This window comes from Oncorhynchus keta, chromosome 10, assembly GCF_023373465.1.
Source record: "Oncorhynchus keta strain PuntledgeMale-10-30-2019 chromosome 10, Oket_V2, whole genome shotgun sequence".
Lineage (NCBI taxonomy): Eukaryota > Metazoa > Chordata > Actinopteri > Salmoniformes > Salmonidae > Oncorhynchus > Oncorhynchus keta.
In genome coordinates, this window is record NC_068430.1 from 26,528,373 (window position 1) to 26,552,334 (window position 23,962).

A 23,962-nucleotide genomic window follows, 5' to 3' on the forward strand; every position below is an offset into this window, starting at 1 on the left:
TTCACCTACTCTGCGCCACAAATCTCAAATTTGGACTCATCAGACCAAAGAACAGATTTCCACCAGTCTAATGTCCATGACTTGTGTTTCTAGCCCAAGCAAGTCTCTTCTTATTATTGGTGTCCTTTAGTAGTGGTCTCTTTGCAGTAATTCGACTATGAAGACCTGATTCACTCAGTCTCCTCTGAACAGTTGATGTTGAGATGTGTGACTTGAACTCTGTGAAGCATTTATTTGTCTGCAATCTGAGGCGCAGTTAACTCTCATGAATTTATTCTCTACAGCAGATGTAACTCTGGGTCTTACTTTCCTGTGGTGGTCCTCATGAGAGCCAGTTTCATCATAGCGCTTGATGTTTTTTGCAACTGCACTTGAAGAAACTTTCAAAGTTCTGGAAATCTTTCCGAATTGACTGACCTTCATGTCTTAAAGTATTGATGGACTGTCATTTCTCTTTGCTTATTTGAGCTGTTCTTGCCATAATATGGACTTGGTCTTTTATCAATATGGACTTGGTCTTTTATCAAATAGGGCTATCTTCTGTGTACCACCCCTACCTTATCACAACGCAACTGATTGGCTCAAACGCAGTAAGAAGAATATACATTTCACAAATTAACTTTTAACAAGGCACACCTGTTAATTGAAATGCATTCCAATGGTCTACCTCATGAAGCTGGTTGAGAGAATGCCAAGGGTGTGCAAAGCTGTCATCAAGGCAATGGGTAGATACTTTGAAGAATCTCAAATATATTTTGATTTGTTTAGCACTTTTTTGGTTACTACATGATTCCATATGTGTTATTTCATAGTTTTGATGTCTTCACTATTTACTCCGGACGTGCTGACCTGTTGCACCCTCGACAACCACTGTGATTATTAGTATTTGACCCTGCTGGTCATCTATGAACATTTGAATATCTTGGCCATTGTCACACCCTGACCTTAGAGAGCCTTTTTATTTCTCTATTTGGTTCGGTGGGGTGTGATTTGGGTGGGCATTCTAGTTTTTCTATTTCCTTTGTTGGCCGGGTATGGTTCCCAATCAGAGGCAGCTGTCTTGTTGTCTCTGATTGGGGATCATACTTAGGCAGCCTTTTTTCCACCTTTTAGTTTGTGGGATCTTGTTTGTGTGTCGTTGCTTTCTGCACTGCATGTAACTTTACGCTACTTTTTGTATTTTGTTGTTTTTTCGGTGTCATTTAAATAAGAGTAAAATGTACGCCTACCACGCTACACCTTGCTCCAATCCATCTCTAAATGATCGTGACAGCCATGTTCTGTTATAATCTCTACCCGGCACCCCCAGAAGGGGACTGGCCACCCCTCATAGCCTGGTTCCTCTCTATTTTTTTCCTAGGTTCTGGCCTTTTCTAGGGAGATTTTCCTAGCCACCGTGCTTCTACACCTGCATTGCTTGCTGTTTGGGGTTTTAGTCTGGGTTTCTGCACAGCACTTTGAGATATCAGCTGATATAAGAAGGGCTTTATAAATACATTTGATTTGATTCACTCTTATTCTACAATGTAGAAAATTGTAAAAAATGAGTATGTGTGTCCAAACTTTTGACTGGTACTGTATGTATGTATGTGAATTCAGTTGGGGAACCCTGCACTAGTGTATAATGTGGTCATTTGTGTGAAACAAACGGAAATACATAAGACACTTGAGAATTCTGTTTAGCTTTTTATGATCATAAAAATGTTCTTGCTAAGTGCATCCCACATTAATTTATAAGGCTGTGCCTCGTCAATAAAGGTAGTTGCCCCCCCCTTCTCCTTTTGTTGCTGGACTCTAGTGTGTTGGCTCATAAACAGAGGGAAGTATCCTCTCTTGACCACAGCTTAAGTGAAATCACTGTCTTCCCTTTCATGAGCGGCCACATTGTTTTCTGCTTTGCCTTTGATGCGGGTGCTCTTTGTGGAGGATGCAAGCGCAGCCCCACCTGTAGAGCTGTCCAGATAAATGGCAAGAGCCAGGAGTGGGCGTGCGTCCTCTCGCCATCTGTGTGTTATCGGTGAGGACACCCCTCTGCTGCGGGGCATTGTCAGTACCATCTCCCTCAAGGAGCTGAGCCAGGCAGACTCCACTGAGCCTCAGGTGCTATTCACACTACTTTTGTAAGTAAACCAAGATAAACCACAGCCTGTTGTTTCAAATGGGAACAGATTAGTCATAGTGCGCAGAACAAGCAAGTAGATGGCCAGAGCCAGTCACGAGCTAGGGAGATCCTATTAGCACATTCTAGCAAACATTTGCATATTTCTGTTAGGGAACGCCTACTCTTTTTTTTTTACTTTGGCAAAGGGTAAAGTCTGCAAAACTAGTCCACTCTGTTCATAACAGATTCTAGTTTTGTGAACAGAACTTTGAGATCAAGTGTTTCATTGAGGAGAAAATTCGCAGAATGTCAAGCCAAAATCCATCTCGTTCCATCTTCCCCCCTGTCGGCCACTGGGCTACTGTGTTCTGTATTCGGAGGTGATGTAGGCCTATAAACAACATATGGAGGGATCACTCACTGTGAGAAGTAGTCTGCACATGATTTGCAGTTAAACAAAGAGAGCATTGTGCATCGTTCCATGTCAGCTCATTAGAAGATGGTATGAAACCATACAATCCTATCCGCCACAATTTTGATGTGAGTTTTATATTCAGTCACTTTTTCTTTCTCAGTGGCATAGATGGTTTTAGATGTGTAGAATTGTGATAACTGTAACTCAGTTAAAGAGTTGTTCTGGGTGTGTTTTATTGTTCCACTGTTGTTATTTGTAGGAGAGGACTATGCAAAGGATAATCAGCGACATGCGTTCTATGGAAAATAATGAACAGATGAGAGCTGTGTTCCACATTGTGCTAGCGGAGTGAAACAAATTTTCCAGAGAACGCATAGAGCCACGAGTTGAATATCCCTTTTATACAGTGGCTATAATTTAACACATGTGCCACTAGAAATGTGTTCATTGGCAGGTAGAATTTTATTCAACATCCACTGAAGTAGCTAGCAGGTTTACTAATTAGCTATAATAGTTGCCTTGGTAACTAAACAAACAGACTTGCTAGTTAGCTAAGCAAACTGTTTTGGGGGGAGGGTTGTGTGGGGTTTTAGGAGAGAAGTGTGTTTTTTTCCCCTGGATTACATTTGCTCTGCTGCTCATATTTTCCCTATAAACACAGGGCAGCCAACTTTTGAAAGCTTTGAGTGAGGATTTGCTACGTGAATTTCATTGCCCCCTAGCACAACACCTAGACGGGGTAAAATTGGACTACTTTAAAGCTAATTTCCTGCAATTCTACGTCAGCTCGGGGGTTTGAACTCACAATCTTCCGGTTACTAGTCCAACGCTCTAACCACTAGGCTACGCTGCCGCCCCCTAAGGCTTAGGCCTATGACCAGGATGGGCATTTTGTAAAGAAAAAGCCACAGGTCAGGTGTATTCAGGATGCTTTGAACATTAAATAAACACTCAAAATTGGACAACTTTGTTACTTTGCGATTTTGGGGAATTCATTTTAAAGTATGCAAAAATCTTTAAAACATTTTTTAGGTGGTTTAACACTTTATTCAGACAGTAATGAAGTGAGATGGAGATGCCGGCAAATGCTAGAAACAGTGGGAGGGTTGGAAGCAGGGATTGATCCCTGTTCTCAGGTGGAAAGTTCTGGAAAGTGCTTTGTACAGGAAATATTAATAGTTGATGGCAGCGGGTCACCAAATCATAGATTTCAATCTTCTTGTCCATAGACTGATTTCAAGGTAAGGACACAACATTTTGTATTTATTAATTTGGGTGAACTATCTCTTTTTAAAATAGGTCTGGAAGAAATTCCTGCTTGCTCTCCAGGAGGGTTGGCCACCCCTGGTCTATGTTTACCAAGTGCTGGGTGTTTGAAAATGTTCTTGTTATAACAATTAATTTCTCAAAATCACCAAACCTTCTAAAAAAATCTAATGGACCAATATTCCCGTGGTTTAAAGATCCTTGACATAGTCTTACTCTACAAAGACAAAATATGATGTGTGTAGTTGTCGTCTAGCATGTGCACAATACTAAAATGTCCAAAATGATGTTTGATTCCTGGAGCATGTAATATCCAAAGCTTATGTGTATGACATATTCAAAACTGTCCACGAAGGCCTGCAAAAATACATAGCCTCATATAATTACTTTTCAACAACACAAGTAGGCATATGAGATTTCAAATATGTGATTACACTGGCAAAATTGGGAAGAAATGGAATAATAAGTGTGGGGAATAACATTCGTGGTCTTGCTGACAAGCACAGTAATTACCATATATTTTAGCCCATTAAGAATGAGAATTGTTCCACTGATCAGTCTAAAAGTAAATAGATAACATCTCCAGAAGCCCCTAAACCCTAACCAAATAAATGTTATATTTATTGTATAGAATCAGACTTTGTATAGAATCAAACTTACATTTTTGGGTTCACAATCTATTTGACTAAATCATTTTCATAGTTATAAATCAGCTCACTTTACCAAACTTCCCCGATAAAACATACTATAGGTCTTTCTGCTGCCGTTTCTTTGTCACAACCTTAATGCCAATCACCAAACGAGTGGACTAATGCAAGTGTGGATTAAATTGACTATAGGACATTCTGTCAAAGGGCTGCATTCTGCAATAGTGGCAGGAGTAAAAGCAACCACATTTTGTTGACATTGTACATAAAACAGCCTTACCATGCTACTCTTATTACAGTTTTATAAACTCCACAGCGAACGTTCTCGCTCTGCATTCAGCTCCGCTCTTATTTTGAGGGGTGTTTCTTTAAAACATGCATTCAATCCCATTGATCCCTTACATAACTAGACCAATGATATGCTTCAATGTGCCGCAGTTCACAGTGCAGGACAATGATAAAGGTTTTGCTCGTGATGTTAAATTGCAAGCGCAAATGCTCCGATTCCAAAACGATTTGGAGCACAGTTGAAAAGTTGAACGAATTTGAAAAATAAAAGCAGTAATTTTCAATGCGGTGTGCCGTGAGAGCGGGAGAAGAGGGTCAAATGCATGTGTCTCACAGACAATGCGTGAGAGTTGGCAGCTCTGTAAACAATGGCTCTATTTACTTTTGTTATTACCCTATGATACGAAGGCACTGTGTCCTGGCGCTCAGACTGACTCCGACAGTTGAACTTGAGGTGAGGAAGACTGTTTCAGGTCTACCAGAGTTAGTCCTATAATTGAAAAATTGAAAATGAACGAATTAACCACCTTCTGTATGTTTTTATCTGTATAGCAGACGCAGTATCCATCTGACAAAGAAATGCATGTCAGTGTTGCAGCATGCCACTGGCATATCTCTATCTCTGGGGTTAGGCCTAAGCTCCTCTTCCCATACATAGGCTATATATACAGTGCATTCAGAAAGTATTCAGACCCCTTTGCCTATTCCACATTTTGTTTAGTTACTTATTCTAAAATGGGTGAAATCAAACGTCAATCGACACACAATACTCGATAATGACAAAGCGAAAACAGGTTTTTATAAATGTTTACAAACGTATTAAAAACAGATACCTTATTTACAGAAGTATTCTGTGACTCATAATTGAGCTCAGGTGCATCCTATTTCCATGGATCATCCTTGAGATGTTTCTACAACTTGATTGGAGTCCATCTGTGGTAAATTCAATTGATTGGACACGATAGAAGCGGGTAAAAGGCTGTCTATATAAGGTCCTACAGTTGACAGTGTATGCCAGAGCAAAAACCAAGCCATGAGGTTGAAGGAATTGTCCGTAGAGCTCTGAGACAGGATTGTGTCTAGGTACAGATCTGAGGAAGGGTACCAAAACAATTCTGCATCATTCAAGACTGTTGAAAAAGCATTCCAGGTGAAGCTGGTTAAGAGAATGCCAAGAGTCTGCAAAGCTGCCATCAAGGCAAAGGGTGGCTACTTTGAAGAATCTAAAATAAATCTAAAAAAATACATCTGTTACAAAACACCAAAAAGTTGAATGACATTTGGAGATTGTCAAGCCAAGCCTTTGATACTGGGTAAGCCTACAACGTAGGGAGGGATGTATTCTCTGTTTGTCTAGATTGACATAGTCTATTTATTGTGGTGTTGAAAACACAAACATGATATTGAAGTGCCCAAAGTCCGTATGCTTTGTTTATTGGCTGTGCGGTACATTGCACAGAAACCTGTTGGTGGAAATTGTGTTGCATATATTTTGTGTAGTTATATAAATATGGCATCAAATTGTTGAAATTAGACTCCCCCCTAGCTGATCATTGTCTTTAGCCGGCTCGTCTGTGGTGGGCAGTGAACCCTCAACCTTCTGGCCCGTAGCCCTGCGTAGCATCAACTGGGCCACAAAAGCATGCTGAAGTGGCAAAGTCTATATCCACGTTTTTAAACACAGGGACGCTACAGTTATTGTTATTTATCATGGTAAACATTATTTTGAGTTCATCTGAGGGGGAGGGTGTTAAATACATTTTCCAGTATAAGGTGAGGTTCATGTGAAAATATTTGTAACTTTGGAGAGAGGAGTACATTTTGTTTTTATGACACCATGAGTTGGACCAGCCCCCCCAGCCCAGTAAATGTTGATTTCTCCCTAAGAATGAATTATAGCCATTGAATTCTACCGTGCTGATATACCGTGGGAAATAATGTACGCTCTAGAATGCCCTTCAAGGCAATTAGAAATGAGTATTCAACAATGCCATGGTATAATTCTACATTGAGTTCTAGCATCAAATGTCAAGGCTGTCAGTGTTGTCCTTCCTCTTTTGCTAGTCAGGGCCTTAAGGTATGAAGATGAGAAGCGCAGTTGTAGCTGTCAGACTGACTGCGGTTTAAATAGGACTGGCTTTATGAATACTAAACAACAGCTTTCAGCAGATAACTATACAATGTGTTCCTTGCTCAGCACTAGAGCTCCTTGTTACAGAACAGACGAGGACGTGGCTGTTGTTTCAATGCAACACATTTCAGCAGGGCCTTTTACCATTGTGAGTTCCACTCTACAGATTATGTCACTTTTCCTTTAAGGAATACAACTATTGTTATAAGTTGCACTTAAACAATGTTTAGGCATGAACTGGATGGACTAAAGACATACAGACCCAGTTCTATTGTTGATGGGTTGAGACAATCCCTCACTATTCTCAAATGTACTGTAGTTCTGTTGGGTTGGACTCTTGGTGCACTTGGTACTTCTGTGTTACATTACACGTGTTTTAATTAAACAGTGATGTTTTCCTATGTGAAATAATGGAGTGCACATCTTTACATTTCAGACAGTATCTGCAAGTCTCTCTTGCACTGTGTGACTCCCATCCACTTTTTAAAAAATTTGCTGAACAAATTTGCTTTAAAACTCTGCATTAATGGTCAAATATGGATCCTTTCAGTCTAATATCCAAACTGCTCCTCCCATTAGGGTGAATGGGTAATTATATAAATTGTACAGAGTGGTCCGCTCCACAGATGCAGCTCAGGTCTAATCAATAGGATTTGTCTGATGGTAATGTGTGCCTTTAGTAACATGACTCAGCCAATGGATTGATTAGCACTCAATGTGTATCAGCCTATGGACTGCAGTCAGACAGAATCTTGTTATATTTGGAATGCGCTTTCCCCTACAATTTACACTACAGTAATGTCTGGACAACAATGAAAGCAATTTTATTTTTATTAGAAAAAAAGTAACATTCCAGACTTAGTAACTTGAGAAAGAAGGAAAGCAGCGGTGATCGTTGAGCACCACCTTGTCCTCTTCTCAACGGGAAAGGACACAGAGGGCAGACGGGAATGTTCCCCAGGGTCTCCTCCCACAGAGTAGTGGGTATCACAGGCACACAGTCAAGGCGCTGGGACTCTCACTTGTAATGGGTTGCATCTATATAATGGATTGCATTTATATAGCCCTTTTTCACATGGTCTCAAAGCGCTTTATAGTATATTGTGAGGGGAAAAGTGGCCTCACCAACAATGTGTAACACCCACCCTTAGACCCACGGTGGTTTCCTGCCCTTTCCTCAGATGGAGACTGACATGATTCTCTCAGTGAGAATTCTGATAATAGAAACTCAGAGGGAAAGAGATAATCACAGAAATTAACATTCAAACATTAAGCTTCCCTTTTGCCTTGGATTGATTTCAGTGCACTGTTTACATTAGACTAAGCATTTCAAATAGGATTCTAAAACACTTAGTTGTCTAGTCCTATAGGGGGAAAGGTGTGATTGACCAGTTGACTTGATCACCACAACAAACCTGTGGAGGACAAGTTCAACATTTATTGCAGACAGGTCGCTAATAAGGTGTAGTTGAGGCCCAGTTCCCTATGTCATCACTGTATCACCACACTACACTGTTTTATTACGGTCTGTACAGGCCAGGCTGCACACATTTCATACCGCCTCTTCACACACAAAGGAAATGGATCTCAAAATGCATCACCTTTATGGTTACGTTTTGCGTTCTCTATTTGTAAGACAATGGTTTCATTCTTCATAGAGAAAAAAGTACTGTGATCAAATGACTATTGTGTATAACGTAAACAACTGCATGTTATGGCAGAGGGTGAAGGTTTCCATGCCCCCCATCAAACACCCCCGGTACAGACAGGTCTTATTGAACTGATTTGGTTTATGTCTTTAGTTGCCCTACAGTTCAAACAACCACTGAACTGTCATCCTTCTGATTTTGTGACTGTGAATACTTTATTCACATTTTCATTCACAATAAATTCATTCTGTGATATTGTCAACTATTCTCAACTTGAGACATCTGTGGCATTGTGTTGTGTGACAAAACTGCACATTTTAGAGTGGCCTTTTATTGTCCCCAGCACAAGGTGCACCTGTGTTGTGATGATGTTTAATCAGCTTATTAATATGCCACACCTGTCAGGTGGATGGATTATCTTGGCAAAGGAGAAATGCTCACGAACAGGGATGTAAACAAATTTGTGCACAAAATCTGAGAGAAATAAGCGTATGGAACATTTCTGTGATATTTTATTTCAACTCATGAAACATTAGACCAAGACTTTACATGTTGGGTTTATATTTTATTTCAATGTAGAAAAAGCAAACACTGAAGAAACATGGTTAGCTTAATACGTTCTGTTAGCCACCCTTGCTGTGAGTTTATAAAGCATTGTAGTGTCACGCCCTGGTCGAAGTATTTTGTGTTTATCTTCATTTATTTGGTCAGGCCAGGGTGTGACATGGGTTTTTGTATGTGGTGTGTATGTATTGGGATTGTAGCTTAGTGGGGTGTTCTAGTTAAGTCTATGGCTGTCTGAAGTGGTTCTCAATCAGAGGCAGGTGTTTATCGTTGTCTCTGATTGGGAACCATATTTAGGCAGCCATAGTCTTTGTGTGTTTCGTGAGTGATTGTCCTTAGTGTCTTGATGTCCTTGTTCTGTGTGTATGTGCACCAGTATTAGGCTGTTTCGTTATTCGGTACGTTTATTGTTTTGTAGTGTTTGTATTGATTCGTGTTTTACGTTTGTTCATTAAACATGGATCGCAATCTACACGCTGCATTTTGGTCCGACTCTCCTTCACCACAAGAGAACCGTTACATGTAGCTAGGTATATTAATATAGAGTAGTTGTTTGTGTAGTAAACGATGCTTTCGGAAAGTCCCCCCCCCCCACACACACACATTTTGTTATGTTACAGCCTTATTGATTAAATAAAAAATATTCCTCATCCAACAACACACAATACCCCATAATGACCCCATAGTGGCATCATGTTGTGGGGGTGCTTTGCTGCAGGAGGGACTGGCTCACTTCACAAAATATATGGCACCATGAGGCAGGAAGATTATGTGGATATATTGAAGCAACATCTCAAGACATCAGTCAGGAAGTAAAAGCTTGGTCGCAAATGGATCTTCCAAATGGACAATGACCCCAAGTATACTTCCAAAGTTGTGGCGAAATGGCTTAAGGACAACAAAGTCAAGGTATTGAAGTGGCCATCACAAAGCCCTGACCTCAATCCCATAGAAAATCTGTGGGCGGAACTGAAAAAGCGTGTGCGAGCAAGGAGGCCTACAAACCTGACTCAGTTTCACCAGCTCTGTCAGGAGGAATGGGCCAAAATTCACCCAACTTATTGTGGGAAGCTTGTGGAAGTCTACCCAATATGTTTGACCCAAGTTAAACAATTTAAAGGCAATGCTACCAAATACTAATGGAGTGTATGTAAACTTCTGTCCCTTTTGGGAATGTGATGAAAGACATAAAAGTTTAAATAAATCATTCTCTATTATTCTGACATTTCACATTCTTAAAATAAAGTGGTGATCCTAACTGACCAAAGACGGGGAATGTTTACTTGGATTAAATGTCAGGAAATGTGAAAAACTGATTTTAAATATATTTGGCTAAGGTGTTGTATGTAAACCTCTGAGTTCAACTGTATAGGTCCCACAGTTGACAGTGCACCCAATTATCCATAGAGCTCCGAGGCAGGATTATGTAAAGGGTACCAAAAAATGTATGCAGCATTGAAGGTCCAAAAGAATATAGTGGTCGCCATCATTCTTAAATGGAATGGAAGAAGTTTGGAACCACCAACACTCTTGCTAGAGCTGGCCGCCTGGCAAAACTGAGCAATTAGGGTAGAAGGGCCTGGGTCAATCTGACAGAGCTCCAGATTTCCTCTGTGAAGATGGGAGAATCTTCCAGAAGGACAACCATCTCTGCTGCACTCCACCAATAGGCCTTTATGGTACAGTGGCCAGATGGAAGCCACTCCTCAGTAAAAGGCACATGAAAGCCTGCTTGGAGTTTCCAAAAGGCACCGAAAGGACTCGCAGACCATGAGAAACAAGATTCTCTGGTCTGTTGAAACCAAGATTGAGGTTTTCGGCCTGAATGCCAGGCACCACATCTGGAGGAAACCTGGCATCATCCCTATGCATGGTGGGGGCAGCATCATGCTGTGTGGATGTTTTTCAGTAGCAGGGACTGGGACACTAATCAGGATCGAGGGAAAGATGAACGGAGCAGTACAGAGAGATCATTGATGAAAACCTGCTACAGAGCACTCAGGACCTCCCCTTCCAACAGGACAACAACCCTAAGCACACAGCCAAGACGGCGTAGGAGTGGCTTTGGGACAAGTCTCTGAATGTCCTAGCCAGAGCTAGGACTTGAACCCGATCGAACATCTCTGGAGAGAGCTGAAAATAGATGTGCATTGGTTCTCCCCATTCAACCTGACAAAGCTTGAGAGGTTCTGCAGATAAGAATGGGAGAATCTCCCCAAATACAGGTGTGCCAAATTTGTATCGTCATTCCAAAGAAGGCTTGAGGCTGTAATCGTTGCCAAAGGTGCTTCAGCAAAGTGATATATCAGTATTGTTTTATTTTTATTAATTTGCAAAAATGTCTAAACCTGTTTTTGATTTGTCGTTACGGGTTATTGTGTGTAGTTTGATGGGGGGGGTTTAATCGATTTTACAGCGTAAAAAATGTGGAAAAAGTCAAGGGGTCTGAATACTTTCCGAATTCACTGTATAAATATTCTTCGGGATAGGGGGCAGCATTTTCTTTTTGGGATAAATAGCGTGCCCAATTTCAACTTCCTGCTACTCATCCCCAGAATATAAGATATGCATATTATTAGTAGATTTGATTAGAAAACACTCTGAAGTTTCTAAAACTGTTTGAATCATGTCTGTGAGTATAACAGAACTTATGTAGCAGGCAAAACCCCAAGGACAAACCATTCAGATAGTTTTTTGAGGTCACTGTCAATTCAAAGCGGTTTCACTGAGAAACTAGATTTCTAAGGGACTTGTTTGCAGTTCCTACCACTTCCACTGGATGTCACCAGTCCTTAGAAATTGGTTGAGGTTATTCCTTTGTGTAATGAAGAAGTACGGCCATCTTGAATGAGTGTCATTTGAAGTGTACTTTTTGAGAGAGGGGCATGACTTGAAAAGTAGCGTCAGTTTGTTGTCTTCCTGTATTGAACACAGATAGTCCCGTCTTCAATTTGATCGATTTATTAACGTTTAAGAATACCTAAAGTTGTATTACAAAAGTAGTTGGAAATGTTTTGGAAAAGTTTACAGGTAACTTTTGAGATATTTTGTAGTGATGTTGCGCAAATTGGAAGCTGTGTTTTTCTGGATCAAATGCGCCAAATAAATGGACATTTTGGATATATCGACGGAATTAATCGAACAAAAGGACCATTTGTGATGTTTATGGGACACATTGGAGAGCCAACAAAAGAAGCTCGTCAAATGTAAGGCATGATTTATATTTTATTTCTGCGTTTTGTCTTGCGCCTGCAGGGTAGAAATATGCTACTCTCTTTGTTTACTGTTGTGCTATCATCAGGTAATAGCATCTTATCTTAGCCTTTTTGAAATCTGACATGTTGGCTGGATTCACAACGAGTGTAGCTTTAATTTGGTGTCTTTCATATGTGATTTAACGAAAGTTTGATTTTTAAAATATTTGTCTCTCTGCATTTTCCCTGGCTATTGGCCAAGTAGGACACGACTGTCCCGCCTATCCCAGAGAGGATAAGGAACCATTATATACTATAAATGCTTGTAGCATGTTTTTATAGTTCACCGTGAGGTGATAGGCAGTAGTCCTAGGATAGGTTCTGCAAGCGTCTTAGTGCATTATAAACAAGAGGCTCATAGAAGGGTTACTGGAATATGCTTTTATTTGATTAACTTTTTATGCTCTCAAACATACAAGTTCATTGATTCACTACTGAGGGTCATGACAAAACCAATACAGGAACATGTGTATTGTATCTGTGTCTGTTCCCTTTAGGGTGTCAATATGGTATTTCATACACGTCAGATCGACAGTCTCGTATTAATCTAGACTCTACTTCCACATTCCTATTCCATATAATCCTGTCAGGCATATAGTTGGACTGAAAGTAGCCCTATGGGTTATGCCACAACAAAATGATGTGGTTAGTTTTCTAAAGGTATGAATAGGCTTTTATTGTGCAACATAATGCTCTCTTGCCTAGTATATCAGAGAACAGGACAAGTATCATAGATTGAATGTGGGCATGTTCACCAAGGTCACTGCGTCCATAAAAAGGTTGTTTCAGAGATGCAATCTGCAGCAAACAACATGCATAGGTTGGTTAGTGACCCGTTTAATTGTCTAATGCTCAGGCTTCATAAACCATGTCTGTCAAGCCTCTTGTTTACTGTCTGACTAGCAATGACATTTCATCTATTTTAACCAGGTCAATTTCAATACTTTTAGTAGTAAGAAGGTATGTGTTAGCGACAGCAGCACCGTGTTCTATGAACAGAAATTATTTTTGTATTGCGTTTGCATGTATAGCATTCAAGTCACTATGACACAATAAACCATGGATGAAATAAACTTTGCATGCATTATAAACAGGGGTGCAACTTTGGTTGGTTTTAGAAGTGGGGGGACAAAAAGTTTTTTTATATACATATATTTTTTATCCAATTGGATAAATACTCCAAACAGCCTACTCGACCGCTCGGAGGCGTCCGCATGGTCACAAATCACACTATTGCCTCGTTTGGTATCACATTCCAATGAAAAAACTAGAGGGGACAAAAATTACATTTCAGAATGTGGGGAGGGACATGTCACCCCTGTCCCCAGTGAAAGTTGCACCCCTGATTATAAATACAGGTAGATACCAACACTTTTTAAATGAACTCTTTCATGTTGGACTAAGCAGGCCCTCCTTTGCTTTGTGAGTTTCCCTGCCCATCAGTATTTAGGCTATTCATAGCCCTAATCAGCCAAATGGATGTGGAGTGGCTCTCTGGCTACCTGGATAATGACCTGTAATGCACTGTAGAACTCACCTATAGTCACCCTGCCTCACACACACCAACTAGATGTATCTGAATCCACCTGAATACATGCCACTGTTTTACATTCCCCATTGTGTGCATTATCAAGGTTTGCAAGAAAATGAAAAGCATATAAATATAAACGGATTCAAATAAATGGATGAACATGAAGTAAACCCGATGAAGGCGTTGACATTTTTAAAGGGGAATGTATTTATTTAACAGTTTCAACATCTCTCAGACCTATGATTACTTCAGGGAAAGAAGGGTGATGCATGGTAAATTATTAGAACAAGTCCATGGAGAGAGCTCTGTTCTGTGTGTTTTTGGGGTCCATACCAGACTGGGCCAGCAGAGGGAAGAGCTCAGCTCAGGGTTGATTGACGTGTCTCATCTCCCTGTCACTGCAGCTTCTCTCACACACAGTCACTCTACACTGTCACTCAGCCCAGATTACTTTTAGCTATAGCTCATGTGTGAGTGAGTCACGCTTATACAAACACACTTCTGTTGGTATACATGCATGCCTTTGAGTCACCACACATTCTGTGTGTCTGAATAGGCTCTTGGACTATGAGTAAAATGTTATAGTCGTCTTGTAACATTCATACTGGCACATTCCTGCCTGTATCCTTGGACTTTCCTTCACTTTCAAAGCCCCATTATCCAGGCGAACTATACATCTCTGGATCATTAGAATGTTAGTTTTGTTATTACTCTTTGAAACTTTTGCAGAGGATTTTTGATGCTCAATGGAAACATAGTTTTGGACACCTACTCATTCCAGGGTGTTTCTTTATTTTTTGTATTTTCTACATTGTAGAATAATAGTGAAGACATCAACTATGAAATAACACATATGGAAGGAATCATGTAGAAGCCAAAAAAGTGTTAATCGAATCAAAATATATTTGTGTGTGTGTATTTACATTTACATTTAAGTCATTTAGCAGACGCTCTTATCCAGAGCGACTTACAAATGTATGTATGTGTGTGTGTCACAACTTCCGGTGAAGTTGGCTCTCTCCTTGTTCGGGCGGGGTTTGGCTGTCGATCCTCTTTTCATTTTCCATTGGTTTTGTCTTGTATCACACCTGGTTCCAATTCCATCAATTACATGTTGTGTATGTAACCCTCTGTTTCTCCTCATGTCCTTGTTAGTGACTATTCTTTGTAAGTGTATGTGCACGTTTGTCCTGGCTTGCGTAGGGTTATGTACCCATGTTGTTATTGTTATGTTTCCCGGTGTTTTTGTTGTTTTGTTTAATAACCTGTGCCGTTGGAAACACCGTTTTCTCTCCTGCATCTGACTTCTCTGCCTCAGGTACGCACCACTAGAGAATCACCGACCAAACTATGGAGTCAGCAGGAGCAGGTACCCTGGTTATAGGGGTGGAGGAGCACTGCCCCAGGAATACGACGGAGAGGCTACAAACTGCCAGGGGTTCCTGCTTCAACTAGAGATATACCTGGCCACCGTTCACCCGGTTCCATCGGGTCATGAGAGGGTGTCTGCCCTTGTCTCGTGCCTCACCGGGAAAGCCATGGAGTGGGGCAACGCCGTGTGGAGAGAGGGAGATGTGGCGTTGGACCAGTTTGAGGAGTTCACCTGCCGTTTCCGGGCAGTCTTCGACCACCCGCCCGAGGGTACAGCGGTGGGTGAGCACCTCTTCCATCTGAGGCAGGAGACGAGGAGCGCGGGATGGAGTGACAGGTCCCTGATCGACCATTACCGCTGCAGTCTGAGTGAGGACGTCCGTCGGGAGTTAGTCTGCAGAGACACCACCCTCACGTTCGACCAGGTGGTGGACTTGTCCATCCGGCTGGACAACCTGCTGGCGACCCACGGACGTTCTGATTGGGGTCTGGTGGTTCCATCCTCCCGCACCCCCTGTCCGATACCTATGGAGCTGGGAGGGGCGGTGCGCAGGGAGACCGGAGCGGGTTCCAGCTCGTGCACCATCTGTGGCCGCAGAGGTCACACTGCAGGTCGGTGCCGGGTTGGTTCCTCTGGGGATCGAGGCAGCAGGCCGTGCGCTCTGGCGTCACCCCAGGTGAGCCGGCACCATTCTCACCCAGAGCCCTCTGTTGAACATATGTTTTGTGTTTGTCACTTTCCCGCATTCCCCGCATAAGGCGCTCGTTGATTCAGGCGCGGCTGAGAATTTTATGGATAGAGCTTTAGCCCATAGTTTAGGGATCCCCATCGTTCCCGTGGATGTGCCCTTCCCCGTTCACGCCTTAGATAGTCGACCATTAGGGTCAGGGTGGATTAGGGAGGTCCCCGGCCCTTTTGGGCATGGTGACGCATGGGGGTCATACGGAGAGAAATAGTCTCTTCCTTATTGACTCTCCTGCGTTTACCGTGGTGCTGGGCCTACCCTGGTTAGCTTGTCATAACTCCACTGTTTCTTGGCCACAGAGGGCTCTCACGGGGTGGTCGCGAGAGTGCTCAGGTAGGTGTTTAGGGGTTTCCGTTGGTGCTACTACGGTGGAGAGTCCAGACCAGGTCTCCACCGTGTGCATTCCCCCTGAATATGCCGATTTGGCTCTCACCTTCTCCAATTACTACCTCATCGACGGGGCGATTGTGCGATAGATCTCTTGGTAGACGCTGCACTTCCCAGGAGTCAAGTGTATCCCCTCTCACAGGCGGAGATGGAGGCTGTGGAAACATGTCTCAGAATTCCTGCGTCAGGGGTACATTCGGTCCTCCACTTCACCCGCCTCCTCAAGTTTCTTTTTTGTGAATAAGGAGGGAGGTCTACGCCCGTATATTGACTATCGGGGTCTGAATCAGATCACTGTGAGGTATAGTTACCCGCTACTGCTCATAGCCACAGCGATACAGTCAATGCACGGGGCGCGCTTCTTCACCAAACTAGATCTCAGGAGCGCTTACAACCCGGTGCGTATCCAAGAGGGAGACGAGTGGAAGACTGCTTTCAGTACCACCTCTGGGCACCTCGTCATGCCGTACGGGTTGATGAATGTCTTCCAAGCCTTTGTAGACAAGATTTTCAGGGACCTGCATGGGCAGGGTGTAATGGTGTATATTGATGTCATTTTGATATACTCCACTGCACGCGCCGAGCTTGTGTCCCTGGTGCGCAGAGTGCTTGGTCGCCTGTTGGAGCATGACCTGTACAGTGCCTTGCGAAAGTATTCGGCCCCCTTGAACTTTGCGACCTTTTGCCACATTTCAGGCTTCAAACATGAAGATATAAAACTGTATTTTTTTGTGAAGAATCAACAACAAGTGGGACACAATCATGAAGTGGAAATATTTATTGGATATTTCAAACTGTTTTAACAAATCAAACTGAAAAATTGGGCGTACAAAATTATTCAGGCTCAATTTAATACTTTGTAGCGCCACCTTTTGCTGCAATTACTGCTGTAAGTCGCTTGGGGTATGTCTCTATCAGTTTTGCACATCGAGAGACTGAAATTTTTTCCCATTCCTCCTTGCAAAACAGCTCGAGCTCAGTGAGGTTGGATGGAGAGCATTTGTGAACAGCAGTTTTCAGTTCTTTCTACAGATTCCACAAACCGTCTTCGTATATATAAATGTTTTTAAAGGAACTCAGTCCAGCTTTACTTTTGAAGTTTTAATGGACAAGGCGCAATTTCAAAATTGGGTAGTACATCCTCAGTTGTCAGGTTAGTCATTGCTCACCTTAGAGAGCTATTTATAACTTGTCAAAAATGTCCAGATCAACTAGCCCATATCAGCTAACATTTTTTTTATTTAGGTTTTTTAGCCCATAGATATTATTTAGTCACTCAAATATCACATGAATACACATTGGGCATGACGAAATGTATAAAATTGCAAGACAATCTGTTTTAAAACTGCAACAAACAAAAAGTTTGGCAACCCCTGGGCTAAGGAATGAAAACACTGGACACTGTAAAATTGGAAAAACATTGCCTGGACTGATGAATTCCGGTTGCTGTTGTTTCACACTGATGTGAGGACTATGGAGAAAACCATATGAGTGCATGTGTCCAGGCTGGTGGTGTGGGGTGTGTATTCATGGCACACATTGGACTCCTTGATAAAAGTGATGCAATGTTTGAATGCCACAAGATATATGAACATAGTTGCTAATCAGGTGCATCCCTTCATTGCAGCAGTGTATCCATCTGATTTGTATTTTAAGGATGTACAGTGAGCTCCGAAAGTATTGGGACAGTGCCAAGTTCTTCTGTTGTTTTGGCTCTGTTGTTCAGCACTTATGCAATGACTATGAGACTAAAGTGCATATTGTCAACTTTGATTTGATGGTATTTTCATCCATATCGGGTGAACCGTTTTAGAAATTACAGCACTTTTTGTACATTTTGTACATGTCCCCATTTTACCAAAAGTATTGGGACAAATTCACTTATGTGTTTTACATTCGTAAAAAGTGAAGTAATTTGTCCAATATTCATAGCAATCAATGACTATATCAAGGTTGTGACTCTACAAATTTGCTGGATGCATTTGCTCTTGGTTTTTGGTTTCCTTTCAGATTATTTTGTGCCAATATAACTGAATGTCATTTTTAGTCACTTTTATTGTAAATACGATTTTGAATATTTCTAAACACTTCTACATGAATGTGGATGCTACCATGATTACGGATAATCCTGGATGAATCGTGAATAATGAGGAGTGAGTAAATTAACAAATATCATACCCCCCCCCAAAAATGCTAACGTCCGTTATTATTGTAATGGTGAGAGGTTAGCTTGTCTTGGGGGTATGCGTCTAACTTTCTCACTCATCATTATTCATGATTTCATTCAGGATTATCCATAATCGTTGTAGACTACAGAGCCAAAACAACTAAAACTGTGTCATTGTCCCAATACTTTTGGAGGTCACAGTATGTACGCATGGATGTCACAGACATGAGCAAAGAATAATGTTTTGTACACCCTTTTTCAATATGGAAAATAATTCACTGTACCTCCAGTTAGGAAAAATAATATCATATAGCGTCACTTCTTTTTATTCCTCAGTTTTACAGGGAACAATAGAGTATGTCTTTGTCCTGGTAGCTGTCTAAGTGGATGAGAGGGCAGTAAACAGCCTCTGTTGTGGGCGTCGGAGCCTGTGCTTGGACATTAGCTGGCCTTTATTTTATAGCGCTTTAGGATGCAGATACAGCCATGACTTTATCAGACCTTGATGACCCGTTTTACATGCAAATCATCTGACATCCTGCTTGCTAGAAGAAGAAAAAAAAGATGGAAGGTGGGGAACAGAGGATGAAGGAAAGAATATGAGAAGAGGAGATGCTCTTTTTGGTTTGGCAATGATAAAATGAATGCATGCTTTTCGGTTTCTAAGCTGCCCATAAAATTTGGAGGAAACAACAAGCACACTGCTTGGAGATTAGCTCTGCAAAAGTGTAACTAATTATTTTCTGCTCCACAAGCTGTGCCACACTCCAGTGTATCAATGAATACCATTAGATGAGCCTAAGTTAACTGAGACGTGTGGCTCTCCATCACCCGTTCTGCTCTATGCAAAAGCACCACCACACTCTCCTCCAATTCTGTATGAGGTGCAGAGCTTGGAGGAGAGGAGGAGAGAGGAAAAAAAGCTAAATTACAAAACCAATAAAGTAGCCGTGTGAAGTACTCTGGAGGACTGGAATTACATCTCCATCCCAATGAATGGACTGTAGCTCTCCTATACCTCCACTATTATTGTCTCCTCCTCCAACTCCCCCCTGACAAGTTTTTAATTGCCATAAACTCATGCATATTCATGCCAGGAGTCACCCCTCTTTTGTTGGTAGATTTTGGTAAAAGGCTGTTTTGCATAGCAGTGATGAGGTTTATTTATTTGGTTATACCTACTCCCTCCACCCTGCCAAAATGCTGCTGTTGTGCTTCATCTGTCTACTTAGCAGCAGTATATGCTGTTCAGTAGAGGTTGCCTGTGCGTATGCTGTATTGTGTTCTTATCTCTGTCAAATAACGACCATTAAGTAAGGTAAAACCCTCATTAGCTGTGATTCAAATAACATTACAAGTTCAAGTAAAGCTTTACTTACCAGTATGGGTAAAATGGAAAAGTATCTTTGGCTTCACCTCAACAAACTCAATGACAAACAGATTACATAAATCGTCATGTGACATTCATCCTTTTGTATTCTGCTGTGACCTTTACTGCAAAACTGTCAATATCCCCATGACCACCTCAAGCTCGCAGATAAGGGTTCAGTACCCAGACCTGCAGAGTGCAGGCGTTTTCTCACCTCTTTTAGCTCGGGGATTATATTTCATTCACTGGACCACACACACACACTCCGTAGCTCAAGCAGCCCTCTTGACATCCTGTTTTACCGAAATCAGCTGGTATTTTCACATCACGATCAGTGAACCCCCCTCCCCCAATCAATTGACCATGGTGCATTGCTTTGAAAGGGAATAATGTAAATTCTACTAAATCTAATTCTATGGTGCTAATTCACCCGAATCCGGACATATGTCCTTCAGCCGTTGAAGTATTTACATGTGAACAAGCGCTGCTAAAGTTCACCACCTATCTTGAATTTGGTTGCCATATTGAATTAGACACTGACAGGGGTTTATTTGTTTTTGAATCTAGTGTTGGCTGCATATGTGTACGCTATGTATGTCATTCATAACCCTAGATCAATTAAAAATCTATGAGTATTGAAAATAAAATATGAATTCAGGAGTTTGTCTAAGAGTTATACACTTCTTGTGTATACAGTTGAAAAATCAATGTCTGTATGATACATTTCAAAGCTTTGTATGCATGTCATGTTCTTTCTTATCATCAAAAACTCTTTGCAATTTGTTAATTAGTTTTAGTTTGTTGCGCTGAACATCATTTTACACTAACAATTTGTGATTTGCTTTACTTAAAAAGCACAGCTTTCAATATCATATCATTCAGTTTGTCAGACAGCATATTGGCCCTTGTGATGGTTTTTATTTGATTATATTTGCAGTTGCTTTGCACCAACGTGTACAACAGTTTAATTAAAGGAGGAGTAGAGCCTGAATGCGAACATAATTTAAGAGTAAATTGAATTGTTGTATTTGCTCAGTTATGTTGCCCTGTGGGTGTACTCTAGATTTCATTTTACACAGTCAAACTCCTGAGAGAGCAGCTTTCAGAGCTGACAGCATTTCATTTACCCACGCACACACAGGCATCCACGCACATACAATCACGGACAACACGCACGCATGCACACACACACGCACACACAATATTTATTTAATTGCATCAGTGACATGCTTTTATGAAGCCCCCTAGGCATGTGAAATTAAATCCTTTTACTTATTCATTAGATGCATTGTAGTTTAATAAGTTGACTTTATCCACTGCCGCATCAGAAAACAACATTTGATCAAATAAATCCAAATCAATTGGCAATGTTGTATGCAGATGTGGACAGACGCTGAGCTACAAGTGTGTATTCTCTCTAAGGCCTACTTGTTTCTCAGGCCGTGGAAAGTACCCTGTCCCTGGCTGTCGCGTGCTTATTTTATTAAAACATTTTCTAGGGGGTCACCGTGTTTATTTAGTTTGGACTTCAGTAATTCAGTAACAGGCAGGGTGACTCAATATCAAACGCTTACCTATGAAAGTGGAGACGCAATAGGGATGATGGGTTCACATAAACCTGTCTGTTCGAATGCTGGGCAGTTTGTCTGTATCCCCTCTGCCTCTTCATCCCTTGTCAGATCCTCATTGGATACATCCTGCCAGCTCTCACTGACACCCCCTCCTAGCTTCTACCCCCAAAGAGGTCAGAGTCATTATGCTGCTTGCCGCAGCATCATTAAGGCCTGTTTGAATCCTTTCTCTCTTTTCAGCAAGTGATTGTTATGTCTCCAAACTCGGTTCAGCCATTTTTTCGTGGGGCCTTGGAACAGCAGTGACCCAGAGGTCTCTTTTTAAACTGCTCCCCGATTACTAATGGTCCACAAACGTTGTTATTTGAAATGAACAGCTTTGCCGCATGCCATTCTTTTGACATTAATATCTGAAACGTTTCATATAATTGAATCAGCCGATCTGAATTCAGATTGGGTTTTCACGGTAACTGGGACTATTGGAAGTTTCCTGTGTCAAAGCAGAGCAGGTTTACCAGGGATTGAGTGTTCTATTTGTTGCTGAGAGAGCTGTTGCTCTTTAGTGCCAATGTCACTGTTCTCTGAATGTTTGTCTCAATTAGTTTTCCTTCCAGACCTTGTGGGAGGGATTTGTCTCCCCTACTTTGAAAGAATTCAACACCCACTCACAGCCGCTAGTGCATAAGAACATATCTCTTTGCTTTTTTTGTACAGCCAGCTATTTACCTGGTAAAATACTCTTAGTAGAATTGCTACAATGCATTCCTAAGTACTTCAATCGAATAACGTAATATGTGTAAACAAACATTTGCTAGGCTACAGTACCCAGTTAACCAATTGTGCAGATAAAAAAAAAACAACAGAAACTGCCTGCAGTAAACCACACGATTTCTCAATAGTCATAAACACCAGCAAAAAAAAGCCTGTCAAATTAAGTTCTAGCCATCTTTTCAAGTCTGTGTTAAATTTCTCAAGTGGCAGCCGTGAACTATCTTGGTTCTCAGAATCTAAATTATTCAAGCGGATATGGTTGAGACTGCGTAGCACAGGCCTATATTGTGTTAAAGCCTTTTTCCATGTAGTTAATAGCTGAACAAACCTTGGGCTCTGTCCTGTGTGCTTTCCATTACAATGGTGTTGGAATATGTAGAAATAATGGTGTGTTCCATCTGACCTTCAGTGAACTGAAGTAATTATTTATCCTATGTGGATGGGGCTATTGAATACCATCTAAATATAGATGCAAGCATCAAGCTTACATAGTAAAATAGTAGAGCATTAGGGACATTAATACATTTCACTGCTAGTTAACCCTTTGAAAGGGTGTGGTATTGTACTGTAGTTGCAAAGCTTGTTGATTGCTTCATGGGTCAAACTGAATTGTCTTTAGAATTACTTAAGGCTGCGTTTATATGCTTTATGAGTAGGCAAATTACTGTGTTGGAGTCATTCAGTAGTGGGCACATATTTTGGTGAATGCTTGTTTAGGTTGGGATTTGGGTTTGTGAGTTTCTCTCTGAGCAGTGCGAAGGTCCAGAGGGAGGGAAATGCTAACTGTACCTTGAGAATATTAGCATTCACCCCAAGTCAAGACCACTGGTTCACTGTCTGGCCATCAGACATGCGACTGTTAAAGAAGACCTGAGGGTAACACTGCACGATCATGTTACTACTGTATTACACTGGGACAGTAGCACATGTTCACCTTACAAAACCTTATCTGCATCAACATACACTTAGGATTTGTTTAGTGTGATCTGTTGGATTCAGTCATAGTGTAGCATCATCAACAATCCTCTTTCATAGTTGTTGTTTTTAATTAACTAAGAAGTACATTTTAAGTAACAATAGGCATTAGTCTGAAGCCGAAAACATTTCAACTATGGATATTAAAAACAACAAAAATATGTTTTAAGTGAGAATAAGCATTGCTCTGGAGACAGAAAATAAATTAAATTCACATGAACACCACAATGCATTTTTCACCCTTGCTCGACCAAGGTTTTTCAGCACACAGCTTTGAACTACAGTAGCTATGTTGGTATTGTACTTCAAACTATGTGTAGGTAGGTTGCTTGTGATTCAAATCTTCTCAAACAGCCTAATTCATACTCTTAGAGGTCCTTCCACAAACATGTAATTTGTACTGCATATAAGGTAAATAATTGAATTATTCACACACCACAGTAAGACATTTCCCATTATGCTACATTTTCAAGATTTTGTGTTGTATTAAATGACAGCAAGATTTTATTTTATACTTAAAAGACCGTCAGGCTTGATTAAGCTGTTTGTCTTGTAGTAATGTGGATGAGGCTATTGCCTGTATTTCCTTAAACCTTTATTTTAGCAATGCAAATCATTGACATAAATGTATCATAATAACATTTTTTGGTCAGTAGGTGCCCAACATAACAACAGGTGTGTTGGACACAGTAGCTCAGATAGTTAGAGCCTGTCTGCATTCCTGATTTATGTAACTGTTAGCTTACATAATAGTGAATT

At 41.1% G+C, this 23,962-nt stretch overlaps 1 protein-coding gene across 3 annotated transcripts in view; it reads left to right on the forward strand.

Moving 5' to 3' along the window:
* Positions 1–23,962, forward strand: part of fhit (fragile histidine triad diadenosine triphosphatase) — a 305,934-nt gene that overhangs the window by 20,772 nt on the left and 261,200 nt on the right. The window lies entirely within an intron of this gene.